A 19699-nucleotide genomic window follows, 5' to 3' on the forward strand; every position below is an offset into this window, starting at 1 on the left:
ATGTTTTACCTCATCACTTGGAAGACATTTCCTTCTATTTTTCCATTGTTGAGAAGTCAGTAACTGTCATTCTTTTTATTTAATGTTTTTCTTTTAGGTGGTTTAAGATATTATCTTTTCTAAGAATAAAATAGAAAAGATACTCTCTTTTTCTTTAAGATTTGGCACTAACACTATGCTTTTCCTGTGGTTGTGTATGTGTGTGTGATTATCAGCTTGAGCATTATTTGACTTGTTATATTACAATACTGGCATCTTCTATTGGTTCTTGAAATTTGTCAACCAATACCTCTTTAAATATAGCTTCTTCAACATTTTATCTCTTCCTGTTTTGAGAGTCTTAGATATTAAAATTTTTCACTTTATTCTTCACATAACTTAATATCTCCCTACTTTATGTGGTAGACAGAATTCTAGGACAACACCAAGATCTCTGTCCCCAAGGATTACCTGTATAATTCGAAAGAGTAATCACTTATATGCTTATGCTATATTACAAGGCAAGTGGACTTCAGAAAGGGAGGTTAAATTTGGTGAAATTGATGACATCACATAAGTCCTTATAAGGGAATGGGCTCTTTCTGAAGAAGAAATATAAACCTTTAAAGAAGTATTGGGCACAAGGGAGATTATTTGTTGCTGGCATTAAAATGTTGAATGATATGGTATATAAGGTATGTAAGGAAATTTTGGGACCTGAGAGAAATCTAGACTGGGAATCAGCAAGAAAATGGATACTTCAATTCTTGTTTCTGCTAACAACCTAAATGACTTTTGAAGAAGACCTCAAATTCCAAATTGGAACACAGCTAGCTGACACCATGATTTCAGCCTGCTGAGACCTAGGCAGAGAATGTAGTTTAACCCTAACTGGACTTAATATACAGGATGTGACCTAATAAATGAGTGTGGTTTTAAGCCATGAAATTTGTGGTAATTTGTTACCCAGAAATAGAAAACCAATAACCCTCTTCCTCTTTATGTATTTCTTCCTGAGTAACTCCTTCAGAGCTATGTTCCAGCTCACTAATTATCTCTTCAGTTTTGTCTAATCACTGGCTAATTATAAAAGTTGTATTTTGATTTTTATACCAATTATGACATTATACATTTTTTAATTTCAAAAGTTTGTATTTGTTTATTTCAAATTATATGGTCTCTTATACTTTAATGATACATTTTCAATTCTTTTAAAATTTATTTTTAAACACCAAACTTCACCTGTGGAAATTTTGAGGCCTGGATTAAAGATGGGTTATCCAGAGAATTGCTTATTCTTTGGCCTAGTGTTTGGGCAAATTATCAGAGTGTGAAAGTAATTTCATCTGAGTTTTTGTCTTAAAATTCAGGGGATTTTGTAGGTGCTGTTGATTCTGACTGAAATACTTGGTGAAGAGTGGCCTATGGTTCCAAATTTCAGGGGACTCTTAGTCTTCCAAACAATACAAACATTTCAGAAAGACGATCCTCATCACTGTCCTGATAGCAGAATAAAGAGTAGAGTGAAGTATGTATAGCTTTTGTTTATCTTTACAAAGAATATATATAGCCTATTAGGCTCAAAGTTTCATGCAGTAAGTTCTCCTATATTATTCTTCACTTATAATTTGTTTATTGTCTTCTATATTCTATTTTTTAGGTTGTAAAAACACAAGATAAGGTCAACAAACTTGGAAGGCTGAAAAAAAATTGGTAAATACACAATTAGCATGAATGAATAAATGTAGGTAATATGATAATATATTGTTTTCAGGCATTCATTCAAATTGAGCATAGCTTAGCACTGATTGCTAATTCTAGAATATTGCTAAAATGATTCATTTATTAGTTGTAAGATGGTAGGTGTTTTCTCTTTCCTAAAGTGTGGTCTTTAATTTGCAGATAAATTAATTAGACTAATATTGTAACAATTAGTAATTAAAATACAAAATAATAGTCAAAATATAATGGACTCTATTTTTACATAACTTTGGAAAAATGATATTTATATTTCTATATATATGGATAAGCTAATGACTTTATCATTTCTGGATGTCCACTTTATCACTGGAGTATTACCAATTTGCAGAAAACTTTTAAAACTGGATAACTAGCACCTTTAATAAGAAGTAATTAAAACATAAAGCTATAGTTAAAATACAATTGACCTGGGGTGCCTGCGTGGCTCAGTGGGTTAAACCTCTGTCTTCAGCTCAGGTCATGATCTCAGGGTTCTCGGATCAAGCCCCACATTGGGCTCTCTGCTCAGGGAGGAGCCTGCTTCCCCCTCTCTCTCTGCCTGCTGCTCTGCCTACTTGTGATCTCTCTCTCTGTCAAATAAATAAGTAAAATCTTAAAAAAAAATACAATGGACCCTATTCTTACCTAACTTTTATGAAACTTTTTTTTTGTATTTTTCCTATCTCCATATTGTGTATAGTAAATACACATACACACACACACACACACACACACACACACACACGTATACAATCTTACACCAAGCCAATTTTCATTACCCCTGGGATGAAAAACTAGGAACATTGTTGGAAGCCACATCACAACACTGAAAAAAGACAAAGACTGGATCTTTGACAAGATCCAGTCAAAACATCAGTCTCTACAATTGCAAGAGCATGACAGGTTAAGTGAGAGAAATTCTGCTATCAGAAAATAATCATGGTCTTGAAATAATACCTTTTCCTCTTCAGTGAGAAATAAGAACTAGAAAGTTTACAGTCCACAAAGTAAGAACTGAGTTAGTTATATGTTGGGTGAGGCTGCCTAGAAGGCCATATCTGGAATAGCTCAGCCTCTAAGGATATAACACTAACCTGGAAGCAAGAAGAGTTGCAAGATTGTCCATGAGACTAATCTGCTGATATGAAAGCAGAGAAAGGGAACGGATGCAAGAGAAGAAAAGGATCCTTTTTGAGACAGGGAAAGTTAGTGAATAAGGGAATTGCTTAGACTTGACGACATTGATCAGGATGTCACAGTTTAAAATGAGGATTGTATTTTCCCCTCAGAATTATAGAACTACCCTCGTAATTATTTGGCTTCTGGTTATTTTTATATTCCATTTTATATTTCATTTCAATCTGTTTTGTGTGCATAGGCTGGATAGGTAAGTAGGAAGTTAAGTAGGTATATATATATATATATATATATATATATAGAGAGAGAGAGAGAGAGAGAGAGATGTATGTGTGTGTATACATGCATACATTATACATATGTATACATATATCTATAGAAAGAGAGAACAGAAAAAAGATTAAAAGGAGACATAAATACATTACGAAGGGACTTTAAAACTTCAAAAAGAGATACAAGACTAAAAATTTAGGTTTTCAAACTTATAGAACAAATTTCAATCCTAATATCAAATGCCATCTGACTCTTTTCCTTCCCATTCCCTCTCTGCAACAGTCTGAGAATCTTTGACATATTCAAAAGGCAGATTTGGACAGCATATCTGCATTTTACTTCCTCATAACCTAGTGGTTTGAATTTACTCTGATACCCTGCATTTAACTTTCATAACAGAATAAATCTATTTCCTGAATTATTTACCCACAATTCTTTAATACCATATAATTTAAGGATATTCAAGAGATTTAAATCACAAAGATAATAATAAAATTCAAAATAAATGAAGGAACTCCTCTCATCACATATAAAACAGTCTGGTTAGTCTTGGAAGATAATGACATTGGATGATAGACATCAAAACACCTTAATATTTTGTTAATATCAGTGTAGTATTAGCATTAGCATTCAGAAGTTACATATCAAAGGAAAGGCATCAACTGCCCAAGGGCATTTAAATACCTAACTACATAGCTAAAGTTATAATATTTTATCCACATGTTGCATTCTTTTAACTTTTGGCTTTATCTATTGTTAAAAATGTCTTCCAGATGCCATCATTATTGCTATAGATCCATTTTACATTTTAGAATACTTAAGCTAAAGGAGAAAATTTAAGAGATTGTCTTACATTTATTTCCAGTTTTATATTGATATATGAAATAAAATGCATTGGTTTCTTTCTGAATTTTTATAAGGTTGTGATGTATGCTTTTACTTTTTTTAACCACTGGAAATAATTTTATAGGGTAAAAATGTATATTTTTAAAATTTTACTTTATTTAAACCATCTAGGTGAATAATAATAACGTCTTATTCTATAAAATTCAAAATAAAGTAAAAGGAACATTAAAATGGTAATTCACAAAACAATGTTAGAGATTTGCTATTACTTCAGCTTATATACTATAAACCATAGTTGAATTTATTAGCATTTATTCATAGTAATGCTTTATAGGTTGAAACTGTAATCCTGTTTATTAGATGACAAGAAAATAATTCCTCTTTTACATTTAGAGAAAATACTAGACATTATAGTTATAATAAATATGCTAATAGCCCTTTTTAGCTAAACTCTTTGACTTAAATGATTCCTCATATACCTTTTAGCATATACACAACTGTAATATAAAAGAAAATGTGTCAGAATTATTTTTCTTTTTACTTTTATTTTTTAAAAGATTTTATTTATTTATTTGACAGAGAGAGATCACAAGTAGGCAGAGAGGCAGGCAGAGAGAGAGAGAGGGAAGCAGGCTCCCTGCTGAGCAGAGAGCCCGATGCGGGACTCGATCCCAGGACCCTGAGATCATGACCTGAGCCGAAGGCAGCAGCTTAACCCACTGAGCCACCCAGGTGCCCCTCAGAATTATGTTTCATTTATTAGGAATTCATTCTCTTTAAATAGTGATTTAGAATATTCAATATAAAGCACAAACTAATTTTATTTTTAAAGAAAACTCAAAGAAATTTCTATTATGCAGCTACAAAGTATCCAGTAGTATGAAAGTCTAAATAAATTTGAAGAATATTTAAATAACAATAATTAAGTTCACCTTTATTAAACACTTCATAATCTTCCAGGCACTGTTCTAAGCCCTTTAAGTGTACTCATTTAATTATCATAATAACTCCTTGACGTAGTAATTCTTCCTCCCATTTTACAGTTAAAAAATATTTGAATTTTTTGTGACTGTTTTTTAGTAAACTAAGCAAATTTGCTCTCATATCATGCTTATTTTGTGGTCTGCTGGCAAAATGGCATTTCAGGTAGAAAAGATCATTAAGTTTGACCTATTAAGGATTTGAGTGAGAAATTGATATTGTAACTATCATTTTTTTCTATAATCAGACAAAATTATATACATTTTTCTACAATATAAAATTATACAAATGAAAGTAACTTTTTGTATGAAATATATGCTAATATTATATATGGCAGTGTGGGAAACAAAAGAAATGTAGAAAAAACATATTTCTTTCCTCAAGGGTGAAGGAAGGTAGCTCAAAACAAACAAACGGAAAAAATGAGACCTGTGATATGCAGTAATCTAGACAAGTAGCAGACATGCTCAGAACATCATAACATTTGGGTATCTTTGCAGGTGAAGTAGTAATGAAAGTCCAAAAACAGATCATATGTGATGACACAGAAAAGTAATCATTATGTACTATGAAGAAAGGGTCGCCTAGAAGTACTTGTGATTCCAGTTATTTAGAGCTCTGGTGAGGGAAGTATAGACCCAAATACAAAAGAAAAGGACTGTATCACCAGAAAATTAATCCCAAAACCCAATTATCAGATATGAGGTTTAAGCTCAGAATTGGACTCAATATCTAGTGGATTTCATTCTATTTTTTTAAAAAAAAGATATTCTTCATTATATATGATACTTATATTTCTGAAAATTTTAGTGTACATAAAACTGGGCAAAATGTATTTTGTATTTAACCAAAAAAGAGAAAAGGTCTCAGCTCATATAAGTAAATTATTTAGATACATAAGTATTATAATGGTAACTTAAAAGTAATAAGGGACTGGGCCAAGCATTTTACAAAGATTAACAAATCTGGGCCATCTGGGTTTTAAATGTCACAATGACCCTATTCTTGTAACCACCCAAAATTTTCACTGTGTACATTTGATCCTTGAACACCTGTATTTGAACTGCCTAGGTCTGCTTGTATGGGGTTTTTTTACAGTACTGTACTGTAAATGTGTTTTCTTTTCCTTATGATTTTCTCAATATTTTCACTTTTTTAGCTTATGGTGAGCATATAGTATATAATACACAGAACATACAAAATATGTGTTAATCAACTGTTCATGTTACTATAAGGTCAGCAGTAGGCTATTAGTAGTTAAGTGTTTGGCAAGTCAAAAGTTATACATAGATTTTTAACTATAGGGGTTGGCACCTCTAACCCTCCTGTTGTGCAAGTGTCACCAGTACTAAAAAGCTTCCCTAGAGGGTGATGCACCCTACTGAGAACAACTGCTTTACTAAGTCAAATGCAATGAGCAGCTGGACATTTACATATTTCCGACAAAGGAAAGATTACAAAAACTTTCTTGGGATTAGAATACCATATAAAGAATCACACAATGAAGAGATTTAATGTCATAATAATCCTTATGAAAACTTAAAAGTCCACAGTTCTCCTACACTTTTTCTCCCAAGAGTAATAAACAATAATCAAGTATACAGCATCCAGAGAAGAAATAAATTTATAGTAGAATGACTGTCTACATCTCTACATTTACTTTTAAATAACCTGTATCAACAATAAGTAAATATAAAGCACAAATATATTAGACAGAAAAAAGTCAAAGTGTTGTGACAAGTAAAATGGATTTTAAGTTTTCTTTCTTGAAATTGAGTCTGTTTCATTAAAATTTTTATATTATAAAGTTTATCCATAAGAAACAATGAGATTAAATTATGCTAATTTTCAAATTTTTATAAAAATTTTACTTTACAATGTTCATACACTTGAATACTTAAAAATATTCCACAGAGCTTTTATTTATATTTTGTGATACATATTTTATGTGACATTATAAAAAATAATTAACTCAACAATGAAATATTCAAATCCACTATGACAAATCCATTTTGTTATGTACATACATATTATAGTAAATATAACTGCAAAATATATTATGTGAAAGGCAGTGAAAGAGCTACTGTATGTCAAACTGTGGCATTATAAAGAAGAAATAAGTTACATAGTATGCTTAATATTCCTTCAGACACAAATATCTCTTTGAATAGGACCTAGAGGTTTAACTTTCAGTCCACATGTGCACACCACATGAGCAGGTGAAAGAGTGAATAGGGAAATGTGATGACAGTTCCATGACCCAAATCAAAACACGCCAGTATGTATTTCTGTAAATGTTATAAATCTAATATTTTCTTTTAACTAGTACATTCAGGACATTTATGGAAATCAGCTTATGTATATAAAAGAAATGTGATCTATTTGATTTCTCCATATTAGTTTGATACCATACAAAACTGTATGAAGACACAATTTTGCTTAATATTTAATCTACACAACAGAAGTAATTAGCTTAATAATATACTAATTAAAACCACAAATGATGGGAATAAAAAACAATGTATGAGTGCTTCAATTCTGTATCACTGACCTTAATACTGTCATTACCTTTATTTATTTGCAAGTATGCCATAATATTAATTATATACTTATTCATTTCTTCACACAATTTGACTTTGAAACCATTTGATTAATTAATTACTAAATGACATGGTTTTATTTCTTATAATTGAATAGGTTTAATTCTGCCTTATAATCTGTTGGTGAAGTTTTTCTCAGTTATACAAACTAATCACATAAAAAGCTCCCTTGGTCTCTTCAATATATGAGATAATGATGAGTGTTAGCTTCTTTTTTTCTTGGATAAAAATGTCTTTAGTCTAGAATATGTCTTCTTCAGTAGATCTTTTTAAAAATCTTATAAATGTAGATTATAGAACCTTCAATGTTTTACCAAGTTATTCCTGAATTTTATAAATCTTATTAGAAGTTAACTGTGATACAGTTAAAATGAAAAGGGATTTCTTTAAACTTTTTTCATGATTACTGAATTAGAAGTAGCTCTCAGTTGTTTTTATTAAGTAAAATATCAAAAAGGTGAGCTGTTTTCTGTATACTAATTTGGCATAATGTAAAACAAAATTATGTCCATGAAATACCTCAGTACTTTTCTCTCATCATTTAAAAAATTACCCACTTCTTATAGATGTCATTTGACACGACCCTAACATAAAAATATTTCTTGTAGTATTGTCCATTTGAATAAGTCTGCAGTATAAACCTGAATCTTATTAATTGATATGTAAACACATAGAAAAAAAGTAATTTACCAAGTAGACATATTTCAAACTGAATGAAATGTCATAGTTTCCATTTGTTCCTTATATATACAGTAATGGTATTTAAAAAACTTATTATCAATGATAATTAGTGCAAGAGTTAAAAATTATGACTAAAGTAAATTAAATACATAATATCACCAATACACTAAGCACAGAAAATGCTAATTATTTTGGACAATAATAATCAGTATATAATTGTTTAGCCTGAATATTATAGCTGTGATAGCCAATAATATATCTTTATATATATAATATATCTTTCAAATAGGCATATCTCTTTCTTCATGTCTATATACATATATATACACATGCATACATATACACATGTATATATGCGTATGTACATACATACACATATATGTTCTGATATATATAAGTATATGTATCTATATAAAATATAAAGTTGTTTAAAAATAAGTAAATAAATAAATACAGTTCTTTTAGGTTAGCCTAGCTATTCTCCTATTCTCTTTATGTTATTAATAATTAAATACTTTGCTATTATTAAAGACTCCAAGGAATCATTCTCATTTATAGGGATATTTGCTCACTTTAGGGTACAGATTGAAATGGCGCCTCCTCCTACTTCCCCGCCATCTTGTCTCCTCTCTCCATTCTCATTTATAATAGCTAAGTATTGAGAGAGACTTTTGAGAATAAAAATATTTTTAAAAAGAAGAAACAGGAGCTCTTCGGTGTCTCAGTTAGTTAAGTATCTGCCTTGGGCTTAGGTCATGATCCCAGGGTCCTGGGATCGAGCTCCACACTGGTCTCCCCACTTAGCAAGGAGCCTGCTTCTCCCTCTCCCTCTGCCTGCCGCTTCCCACTGCTTGTGTTCTCTCTCTTTCCCTCTGTCAAATAAATAAATCTTTAAAAAAAGGAAGTAAACAAATTGACACTGTAATTTGAAAATAAAAATTAAGAAACTTCAAATAGAGTAAATTTATTACCAATTTACCTTATAAACTTCGATCTGTCACCAAATATGCACTTATATTCTTAGTTAAAACTTAAAATACCCCATAGCTTGAAAGTGACCACCAAAAAATTAATGTGAAGAAACCAGCCTGACTGGAAAACAGAGATTCTCTATTCGTGTACCACATTACTCATGGTTGGAAACTCTGGTGAAAGCTATAAAAAACTGACTGAAAAATCAATGCAAATAAATATATGACTGACAAACAGTGTGATGCTATCAAGTTCAAAACCTGTACAAGCTATGCACTTACACCGTTGCTTTAAAGACTTGCTTCACAGAAGTAAATCAAAAGAGAGCAAGATTTAATTAGTTCTGTTGCTCTATTGTGTCTCTTGGTTAATTCACAAAGGAGTTACAATTTACTTTAAGGTGTTTATACCTGAAAAACAGAGACTGGAAAATGAATCAGGTGAGAAAAGTATCCCAATTTCTGCCCTTGAAATCATGGAATTCAACCCAATTTGGAGCCAGCTATTCTTCTCTTTCAGATCCTACAGGAAAACTAAGGCAGAGCTTCTGATCCCTTTTGAGTAGGAAAATGATGTCACAAGGGACTGTTTGAAAATTCAGGACAATCTGACTTAATCATAGCATTTATGTATTATATATGCTTATTTTATTTTATTTTTATTTGGGGGAGTTATTTTATTTTTTCAGTGCTCACCGTGATAAGTGTATTTTTTATTAATATAAAATGTACTACTTGTTTTATGGGTACAGGTCTGATTCATCAGTCTTAGACAATTCACAGTACTCACGATAGGATCTGAAACTGCATTAAAGAAAAAGCAAAACCATTTTCACAATCTTGTCTCCTAAGAGAACATAGCCTAGTAAATATTTGTTAAAATAAGTAAAATAAATAATACAACAAACAAAAGCAGCTACGAAGAACTGTTTCTCTCTCACTGACCCCTTTCTTCCTTCAGTTTCTCCTACAAATGTCTCCAGAGTTCTATCATCAGTCTTTTCTAATTCTCTCCATGAGGGACTTAATTTATTTCTATTACTTCAAGTTCCTCTTATATGATGATTCCTCCCAAATTTATGTATCAATCTTGACATTTCTCTTTTGTGTCAAATTCACTTGGGTGTTTTTGCAATAATGCAATATATGTGTGACTGAACATATTTCATACCCTGCAAAATCATGCACTCAAAATAACAAGGCTAAAGGGAAAACTACAGCTGGAACGTACAGCTAAAAAACTTTGTTACCCTGTACCAGAGTGCCAACAAAACAATAATAATTCCAATAAAAATAGCAAGCAGTTTAAAAGAGATGTAAAACCTCTAATAATTGGAGAGATAGTCCTGAAAATACAGGATTTGGCCTTAAAAATGGTAAAGGTAATTTTATGGTATTTAATAAAGTCTGAGTCTGCTGAATTACAGAGACATGTCAAAATAAAGGGAAGAGAAGCACTTCTAGGGAAGAACATGTGGCCCAAAGGAGTATGGAATGAATGAGTATCTTCTACAATAATGCATTTAAGCTGAATTACTGCACATTGTATTCAGATGTATTTTTTTTTTTTTTACGTTAGAAAATGTTAATGTTCTGAGAAAATCTGCTTATGAACCAAAACAAATTCTGTTTTGGTTCATATAGCCGATTTAAGCAATAAGGTAAAAACTAATTTGCATAACAGAAAGTCCTTGTAACAGGATAGGATTTCTAAATGTTAATAAAAAATGATCCCCATTTGTGTGACTTTATTGAGACTCATTATGTGAATGAGCAGGTGAAATCCATCAAATAATTGGGTGAACACATAACCAACCTGAGCAAGATAGGGCTCCTGAATCTGACATGGCAAAGTACCTCTTTGAGAAGCACACCTTGGGAAACAGTGATAATGAGAGCTAAGACTTAGGCTGTCTTCCTAAGCTAGAAGGGTTTCTTCCCTGGTCACCAAGGCAGGGCATTCATGTTGGAGTTACCTATCCCATCTCCTTTCTATAAGTTGTACCTAAACATCTACTTGACTTCTTTCATTTGTACTGTTCATTCAAATAAAGTTATCTGGACCCCTCCCCCCACAAATCAATATTTATGAAAATAATTTCAACTAGATATTGTATAAGATCCTCAAAAGATGATTTTCTATCATCTGCTATAGACATGCTATACTTCATTCACCACTTGCTTGGGATATTGTTATATAAACTGCTTGAATGCTCAAGAAAAAATGTCATTTAGGCTTGAAATAATGAAGTAGCAACAGCAGCAAAAACTATTTGAACATCTTTGGAGTTAGACAAGGGTTGACTCCCAACAACACCATTGTTCAATTGTGAGCAAGTCATATAATGTTCATAATTAAAATCCATATCTATTAAAATGGAGTAATTTGTATCATTTTTGTTGTTAGCATTAAGTAAAATGATGTCTGAAAATATTCTGGCACAATGCCTAACACTTCTCAACAATGAGTAGCCATTAGGATCTTCAATCTCATTTTATTACTTAAATGACTTGAAATGTAATATGTTCACTCTACTTCCATTATCAATATCTATTTCCTGAATAATTATTAAAATACATTTCTAAATTGTCTTGCCATACTGATTACTTACATCCCAATACATATTTTCAATATTTTTTACATTATTCTTTTGTAAAAAAAATTCCCTTGCTCATATTATTTTATACAATAGTAAGATCATATTCCTGACACCAAAAATCTGAACTAAATTACAAATGGTCTATTGAGATTATAAAATCCATGTGCATCATTGTTTTAACTTCGTAAGCTACCTAAATTAAAAATAATAGTTTTTTTCTAAATATTCTTTCATGTTTTTAAAATCAGAGGAAAATAACTGTATCTTATGAGTTATTAAATCATAATTAAAATTTCCAGAGGCCTAATAAGATTTAAACCACATGGTTTTGAAAAAAGTGCAACTATACTTAGCTACAGGTTTCTCTTTTATCATTTCATTAGTACTTTCAATGACAAGACCTTGTGTCTGAAAACAGAATCAAGAGCACTGAAGTTGAAATATTATTGAAATATCTTCCACTTTCTCCTCTTCATCTACCAATTTTAATTCCTTCCAACATAGTCATATGCAAGCTCATATATATACATTAGTTATATACACATTGCTTCCATCTGGAGAAAATAACTCTGATTACAAGCCCCAGGAGTACTGGCTCTCTCTAGCATTAGAATCAACCAGGTAAAGTGTAGTAAATTACAATGTGGGACACTACCCATGAGTATAATTAGATAAAGTTGCCTATCATATTCATTCCCTAAGGCCCAACAAGACTTTCAGAAATAATGTTAACCTATGCTCACTAAGATTATGTTTTAGTAAACATTTAAGTATAACTGGAAAGAATCAAATGAAGAGAAATATTTTAGAAAATATAGTTAGATACTTAGAAATACTTAGAAAATATAGTTATGAGTGAACTTTTTATAATAAATGGACAATATGGTTTATATTAAATTTAGCTATTAATGTTTTAATATGTTGTTCTTACAAATATTTGCTCTGTTGCTAGATATAACATAGAATTTATGATTAGGTATTATATTAACAAGGATATGCATCTCCATTAGTAGATTTTTATTTCTTCAGCAGTAATGAATATGTTTAAATTATTGTTATGATTAAAATAGAGCCAGGAATAAAGCTGCTATTCAGAAGCACTTGCGGAATAAATGAGTAAACAATTCAATAGAAAAACAGAATTATCTGCTCTCCTAGATGATTGGTGTCCCATACTTTAGTATATGTGAAACTATGTCATAATTTTTATTTCTTATCTCTTAATATAATTCATTTTCTAATGTAAGTATAACCATCTCCCCATTTGGATGTTTCAGTTAAAAGTAAAAGAGGAAATGGAAATGGGGATAAGCAGTGTGCTAACTAAAGAAAATGTAGGCTTAAAATCCAAATACTTGTGGTACAAATAAAGGCACTTCATAGTATCCCTATTATGTCCTACCTCCACCTCTAAAGAGGTTATGCTTAAAAATGGCTACTAACTTATGTGCAATCAAGGGTGTCTGCTGTTATGAATTTTCTTTTTTAGAGCCCTGTCAGGCAAACAGGACCAAGGAGTAAAAATTATAAGGAAGCAGTACCTGGTTTTAGTCTAGTTTTGTTCAAGACTGCACAGCAAAAACCTAGAATAGTATCTGACACATAGAAGACATTTAATAATTAATATATATTAATTTATTATATATTAATTATTTATTATATATTAACTGTTATGTGTTAATGTTTATTATTAATGTATTAAATATTTAGTATATATTAAATATATATTTTTAACTGTTTTCCAGGACCTTCTATATTGAAAAGAAATGAACCTCATTACGAACCTCTAGTTTCAGCTCAGATATGCAAGGAGCTTAGAAATCATCTTACAAGTAAAAATGAAACAAAGTGAAAGTCAATGACTTTTCTTGGACCCATCAGAGAATTTAGTTTGCAAAGCAAACCACACCGCACAGTCCAGAAAAATAAGCAAATCCAGAAAGTCATCATTCAGATCTGCTTATCAGGGGCAGAAGCCACTGGAGCTGTACACTTATATATGAACACTTAATATTAATTCTGATGAACTGCTGCAAGTTGAGTTTGGACTAACATGAGACAGTAAAAAAAAAATAATGGTTACCAGGGGTTTAGGGGTTGAGAGAAATGAATAGTCAGAGTGTAACAGAGTTTTAGGGCAGTGAAACTAATCTTATGATACTCTAATAGTGGATACATACCTTTATACATTTGCCCAAATCAAGAGAATGTATAAAACCAAGAGTGAACCCTAATATAAACTTTGGGTGATAATGATGTGTCATTGTTGGTTTATCTACTGTAATAAATGTACCACTCTGGTGTGGAATTTTGATAGTGGGGAATGTTCTATGTGGGGGCAGAAAATATATGGGAAAACTTGGTACTTCTCAATTTTTCTATAAACTTAGAGCTACTCTAAAAAATAAAGTTTATTAAAACAATCAACTGTAATTAATATATTCAGGGCTCCAATTTAAAAAATAAACACTATTCAAAGATAGATGAGAAATACAGAAAAGGGATGGCAACTCTGAGAAATTACAATAAGAAATGATGGAAACAAAAATATTGTAACAAAGAATGCTTCTGATGGGTTCATCTGGTTGAGGAAAAAATCAGTATGATTGAAGATATATCAATAGAAACTGCTCAAAATGAATTGCAGAAAAAAGGGAAGGAAGGAGAAGGAAAGGAGAAGAAAGAGAAAAAATAAAAGAGAATGAAATTACAGAAAGTCTCACTCATAATTTCAGAAGTATAACATGTATTGGAAAATGAGAAAAATAAAAAAGAGAACAAATAAGTATGCAAATTTATAATAGCCAAAACTTTCTAAAACTAGTGACAAACATTAAACCATTGATCCAAGGAGCTCAGAGAATATGAAGCAGTATAAACACCCTTAAAAAATGACTCCTACTCACACTGCAGAAAACCAAAGACAGAGATAATGTTCAAAGAAGCCAAGAGGGGATAGGAGAATGCATTACCTATAGAGGAACAGAAATAAGAATTATAGCAGATTTCTTATCAAAAAGCATGCAAATGAGAAGTGGAATAAAATACTTAATTTGTTAAAAGAAAAAAAATTATCTGGAATTCTATATAGAATAAAATCATTCTTTAAAAGTGAAAAAAAAAAAAAAGCTTTTTCATAGGACTAAAAACTAGGAAGTTGTGCCAAGATAGGACATCTCCCTTGCGAGAAATGATTTTAAAATCCTTCAAAGAGAAGAAAAATTATATAGGCAGAAATTTGGATCTACATAAATGAAAAGTGTTAGAAAAAGAATGAATTAAGGTAAAATAAAATATTTTTTTTCTTTTCATACTAAAGTGCTTTAAAAGATAACTTTTCAAAGTAACGGCAGTAATATATATATTTTATATATATATATGAGGTAAATGTGATATATATATATATATATATAATTGATATATATATATATTTTTTTTCACTTCTTTATCCATTCATCTATTGATGGACCTCTAGATTCTTTCCATAGTTTGCCTACTGTGGACATTGCTGTTATAAACATTCGGGTGCACGTGCCCCTTCAGATCACTACATTTGTATCTTCAGGGTACATACCCAGGGGTACGATTGCTGTGTTGTATGGTAGCTCTATTTTCAACTTTTTGAAGAACATCCATGCTGTTTTCCAGAGTGGCTGCACCAGCTTGCATTCCCACCAACAGTGTAGAAGGGTTTCCCTTTCTCTGCATCCTCGCCAACATCTGTCATTTCTTGACTTGTTAATTTTAGGCGTTCTGAATGGTGTGAGGTGATATCTCATTGTGGTTTTGATTTGTAGTTCCCTGATACTGAGTAATGTTGAGCACTTTTTCATGTGTCTGTTGACCATTTGGATGTCTCCTTTGCAGAAATATCTGTTCATGTCTTCTGCCCATTTCTTGATTGGATTATTTGTTCTTTGGGTGTTGAGTTTAATAAGTTCTTTATAGATTTTGGATACTAGCCCTTTATCAGATACGTCATTTATGAATATCTTCTCCCATTCTGTCAGTTGTCTTTTGTTTTATTGATTGCTTCCTTTGCTGTGCAAAAGATTTTTATCTTGATGAAGTCCCAATAGTTCCTTTCTTGCCCCTGCTTCCCTTGCCATTGGTGATGTTTCTAGGAAGAAGTTGATGCAGCTGAGGTCAAAGAGGTTGCTGCTTGTGTTTTCCTCAAGGATTTTGATGGATTCCTGTCTCCCATTGAGGTCTTTCATCCATTTTGAGTCTATTTTAGGGTGTGGTGTAAGGAAATGGTTCAGTTTATTTCTTCTACATGTGGCTGTCCAATTTTCCCAACATCATTTGTTGAAGAGACTGTCTTTTTTCCCTTGGACATTCTTTCCTGCTTTGTCAAAGATCAGTTGACCATAGAGTTGAAGGTCTATTTCTGGGCTTTCTTCTGTTCATTGATCTATGTGTTTGTTTTTGTGCCAATACTATAATGTCTTGATGATGACAGCTTTGTAATAGAGCTTGAAGTCTGGAATTGTGATGTCACCAACTTTGGCTTTCTTTTTCAACATTCCTCTGGCTATTCAGGACCTTTTCTGGTTCCATATAAATTTTAGGATTATTTGTTCCATTTCTTTGAAAAAGATGGATGGCATATTGATAGGGATTGCTTTAAAAGTATAGATCACTTTAGGTAGCATAGACATTTTCACAATATTTGTTCTTCCATTCCATGAGCATGGAACGTTTTCCATTTCTTTGTGTCTTCCTCAATTTTTTTCATGAGTACTTTATAGTTTTCTGTGTACAGATTCTTTGCCTCTTTGGTTAGGTTTTTCCCTAGGTATCTTATGGTTTGGAATGCAGTTGTAAATGGGATTGACTCCTTGATTTCTCTTTCTTCTGTCTTGCTGTTGGTGTATAGAAATGCAACTGATTTCTGAGCATTTATTTTATATCCTGACACTTCACTGAATTCCTGTATGAGTTCTAGCAGTTTTGGAGTGGAATCTTTAGGGTTTGCCACGTAAAGTATCGTATAATCAGCAAAAAGGAAGAGTTTGACTTCTTCTTTGCTGATTTGGATGGCTTTTATTTCTTTTTGTTGTCTGACTGCTGATGCTAGGACTTTTAGTACTATGTTGAATAGCAGTGGTGATAGTGGACATCTGCTATGTTCGTGACCTTAGGGGAAAAGTTCTCAGTTTTCCCCATTGACAATAATATTTGCTGTGGGTTTTTCATAGATGCCTTTTATGATTATGAGCTTTGTACCCTCTGTCCCTACACTTTGAAGAGTTTTGATCAAGAAAAGATGTTGTACTTTGTCAAATAGCACACATTTTTAATATAAATAGCACATATTTTAACTGAAGCCTGAAATTATGTTTTATTGGAATACTTATTCTATATTATTATACTTACTGTGTATTTAACTTAAATATAACATCATTATATGTGCATTGTATTTTCTTACTCTATAAGGTTTTTCTTAATAACAAAGTATTTTTTAATCATTCCATTTTATTTCCTCATTTTGTATGGAAGTTATAAGCACTTTTAGCAATAATCTTAATCATCATAACACATACAGATGTATTATTGACTTATATGGGCTGTTAATATTAAATTTTTTAAGTTTTTTAATAAAAAGTAAGGTTCTTAAAGCATTTTAATTCCATTTATCTCTTTACTTATATAATAGCATGGCTGCAGGAATTTTATTTGACATACTTTAAACCCCACATTATTATTGCTTTACACAATCAATGTTTGTGTATATTTGAACATTTTTGTCATTTTCTTTGCTGCTTTTGTCCTTCATACAACTCTGTACTCCCATTATGTATAGTTTGCTTATGTCTAAGAACATCCTTTAGAATTTCTGTATTAATTGCCTACTAGTGATAAAATCTCTCTTCTATAGTTTATTTTAAATTATTTTACTTTGTCAACAGTTTTTTTTTTCATCCAACAAGAAGCCATAACCTTATTAATGATAGAAACAGTACAAATTTCAAACCAAGCTGCAGTTATTCTTTTGAAACACCAAAAAAAAGTCCTCGTTTTCAGATGGTTACATTGTTAATTCCATAATAGCATTTACAATATCATTACTGTTGTTCTTCAGGGCTAGGACTGCCTTTGCTCTTGACACATTTGCTTGTGACATGACCAATTCTATGTCCTTAACCTCTACACTGGTTTCATCAACCTCTTCCTCTTCACTCTCCTCTTGTACAGTTGGAGTCCGTGTGTTTTCTTGAACGTTTGAGACAACTTCACCTTGAACTTTGAATTTCTGAGCAGCTGTCAGTTGTGCTTGCTGAGATAAATGCTCGATCTTGGCTTCCCCAAAAACTATGTAGGTATCTGAAGCTGGGCTCTTGTCGACATCTGGTTTTGTGATGACAAAGAGGATATTCTTAGATTTCGGGATAGTGACTCTTGTAACCCCTGTAATCTGTCGAAGACCAAGTTTGGGCATAGCCTTCCATGCCTTCTTTTCACTCCGGCTCTGTTTTGCTTTACTGACTGGTTCTTCATCAATTTCAGTGGCTGCTGCCAGCTGGCTTGTTGTGTGGTTACCCATGTGGAATCCTGTTCCTCAAGCTCTGGTACTGATTCATCACTGTCAGATTCTGTTCCAGACCCTGTCTCAGCCTGGGGCTGTGACAACTCCTGCTCTGTAGCAGGGACAGTTTCTATGGCTTCACCAGGCATTTTGTGCGGGGGACGCAGAACCAAGATGGCGGCAGAAAGAGCACTTTGTCTACAGTTTTAAATAATATTTTTGTGATTTTAAATTACAAGTTGGCTATTTCTTTCTGTAACCTGAAGCTATTTTTCAACTCTTTTTGTCTTCCATTATTGCTTTAAAAACTGTTTGTCAGCCTTTCCTCTTCTGAAGTAATCTCTCCTTTACCTTTGGCCCTTTTAAAGTATTTTCTTTGTGTTACTCTTCCGCAATATTATTATGATATCTGTAGACTTGGATTTCTTCTTCTATATTATGTTGAGGGACTTTTTTGCCTTCTTGAATAGTTCTGGGCATGATGTTTTTCATCAGTTTGATAATGTTCTAAGATATTAGATCTGTAAATACTGAATCTGTTCCCATTTCTTCTTTCTATAACCCATTTAATATATATATTTAGATTAGATATTTAATATTTAATTTAGATATTATATATGTACACATTTAGATATTTTATATGTACATATATACACATATATGTATTCTCAGTGTATCATCAATTCTCTTATTTTCTTTTGTATATTGTACATCAATCTGCAGAGCTTTTAACACGTTTTCCAATTCACTAATTCTCCTTTCAGCTGGGATAATATGCTTTTAAACCATCTTTTCATTGCAGTTTTCAATATAATTTACCTGCTAGTTATTCAAAATGCAATGTTTCCTTTTATAATTTCCATCTAAAAATTTATTTGGTTTTCATCTTTATATACATAAAGAGTATTTTTTAATTATATTTATATAATACAGAACTTCCTTGACCTACAATGGGTTTTTATGTGCCAACAGACTCATGATAAATTGAAAATGCTGTAAGTTGAAAATGCTTTTAATAGACTAACCTGTTGAAGATCATAGTATAGCCTAATCTACCTTAAACATGTTCAGAACATTTACATTAGCCTATAGTTGGAAAAAAGAATACAACACAGCCCATTTTCTAATAGTGCTGAATATCTCATGTAATTTACTGCACTGTACTGAAAGAGAAAAACAGGATGATTGTATCAGTACAGAAAGGTTTTAAGTGTATTGGTTGTTTACCGTCATGATCACATGGCTGACCTGGACCTTTGATTTGCTGCTGCCCCCCAGCATCACAGGATAGTATTATTCTACATATTGCTAATTCAGACAAAAATAAAAATTAAAAATTTGATGTAGAGTTTCTTTTGAATG

The 19699-nt window shown here is 31.7% G+C and overlaps 1 pseudogene across 1 annotated transcript; it reads right to left on the minus strand.

Moving 5' to 3' along the window:
* Positions 1-17728: 17728 nt before the first annotated feature.
* LOC309844954 (nascent polypeptide-associated complex subunit alpha pseudogene) lies at positions 17729-18523 on the minus strand (annotated as a pseudogene). Its single transcript has one exon. The product of its transcript is annotated as a nascent polypeptide-associated complex subunit alpha pseudogene (transcript).
* Positions 18524-19699: the final 1176 nt, after the last annotated feature.

The sequence above is a fragment of the Mustela nivalis genome (assembly GCF_964662115.1).
Source record: "Mustela nivalis genome assembly, chromosome: 12".
NCBI lineage: Eukaryota > Metazoa > Chordata > Mammalia > Carnivora > Mustelidae > Mustela > Mustela nivalis.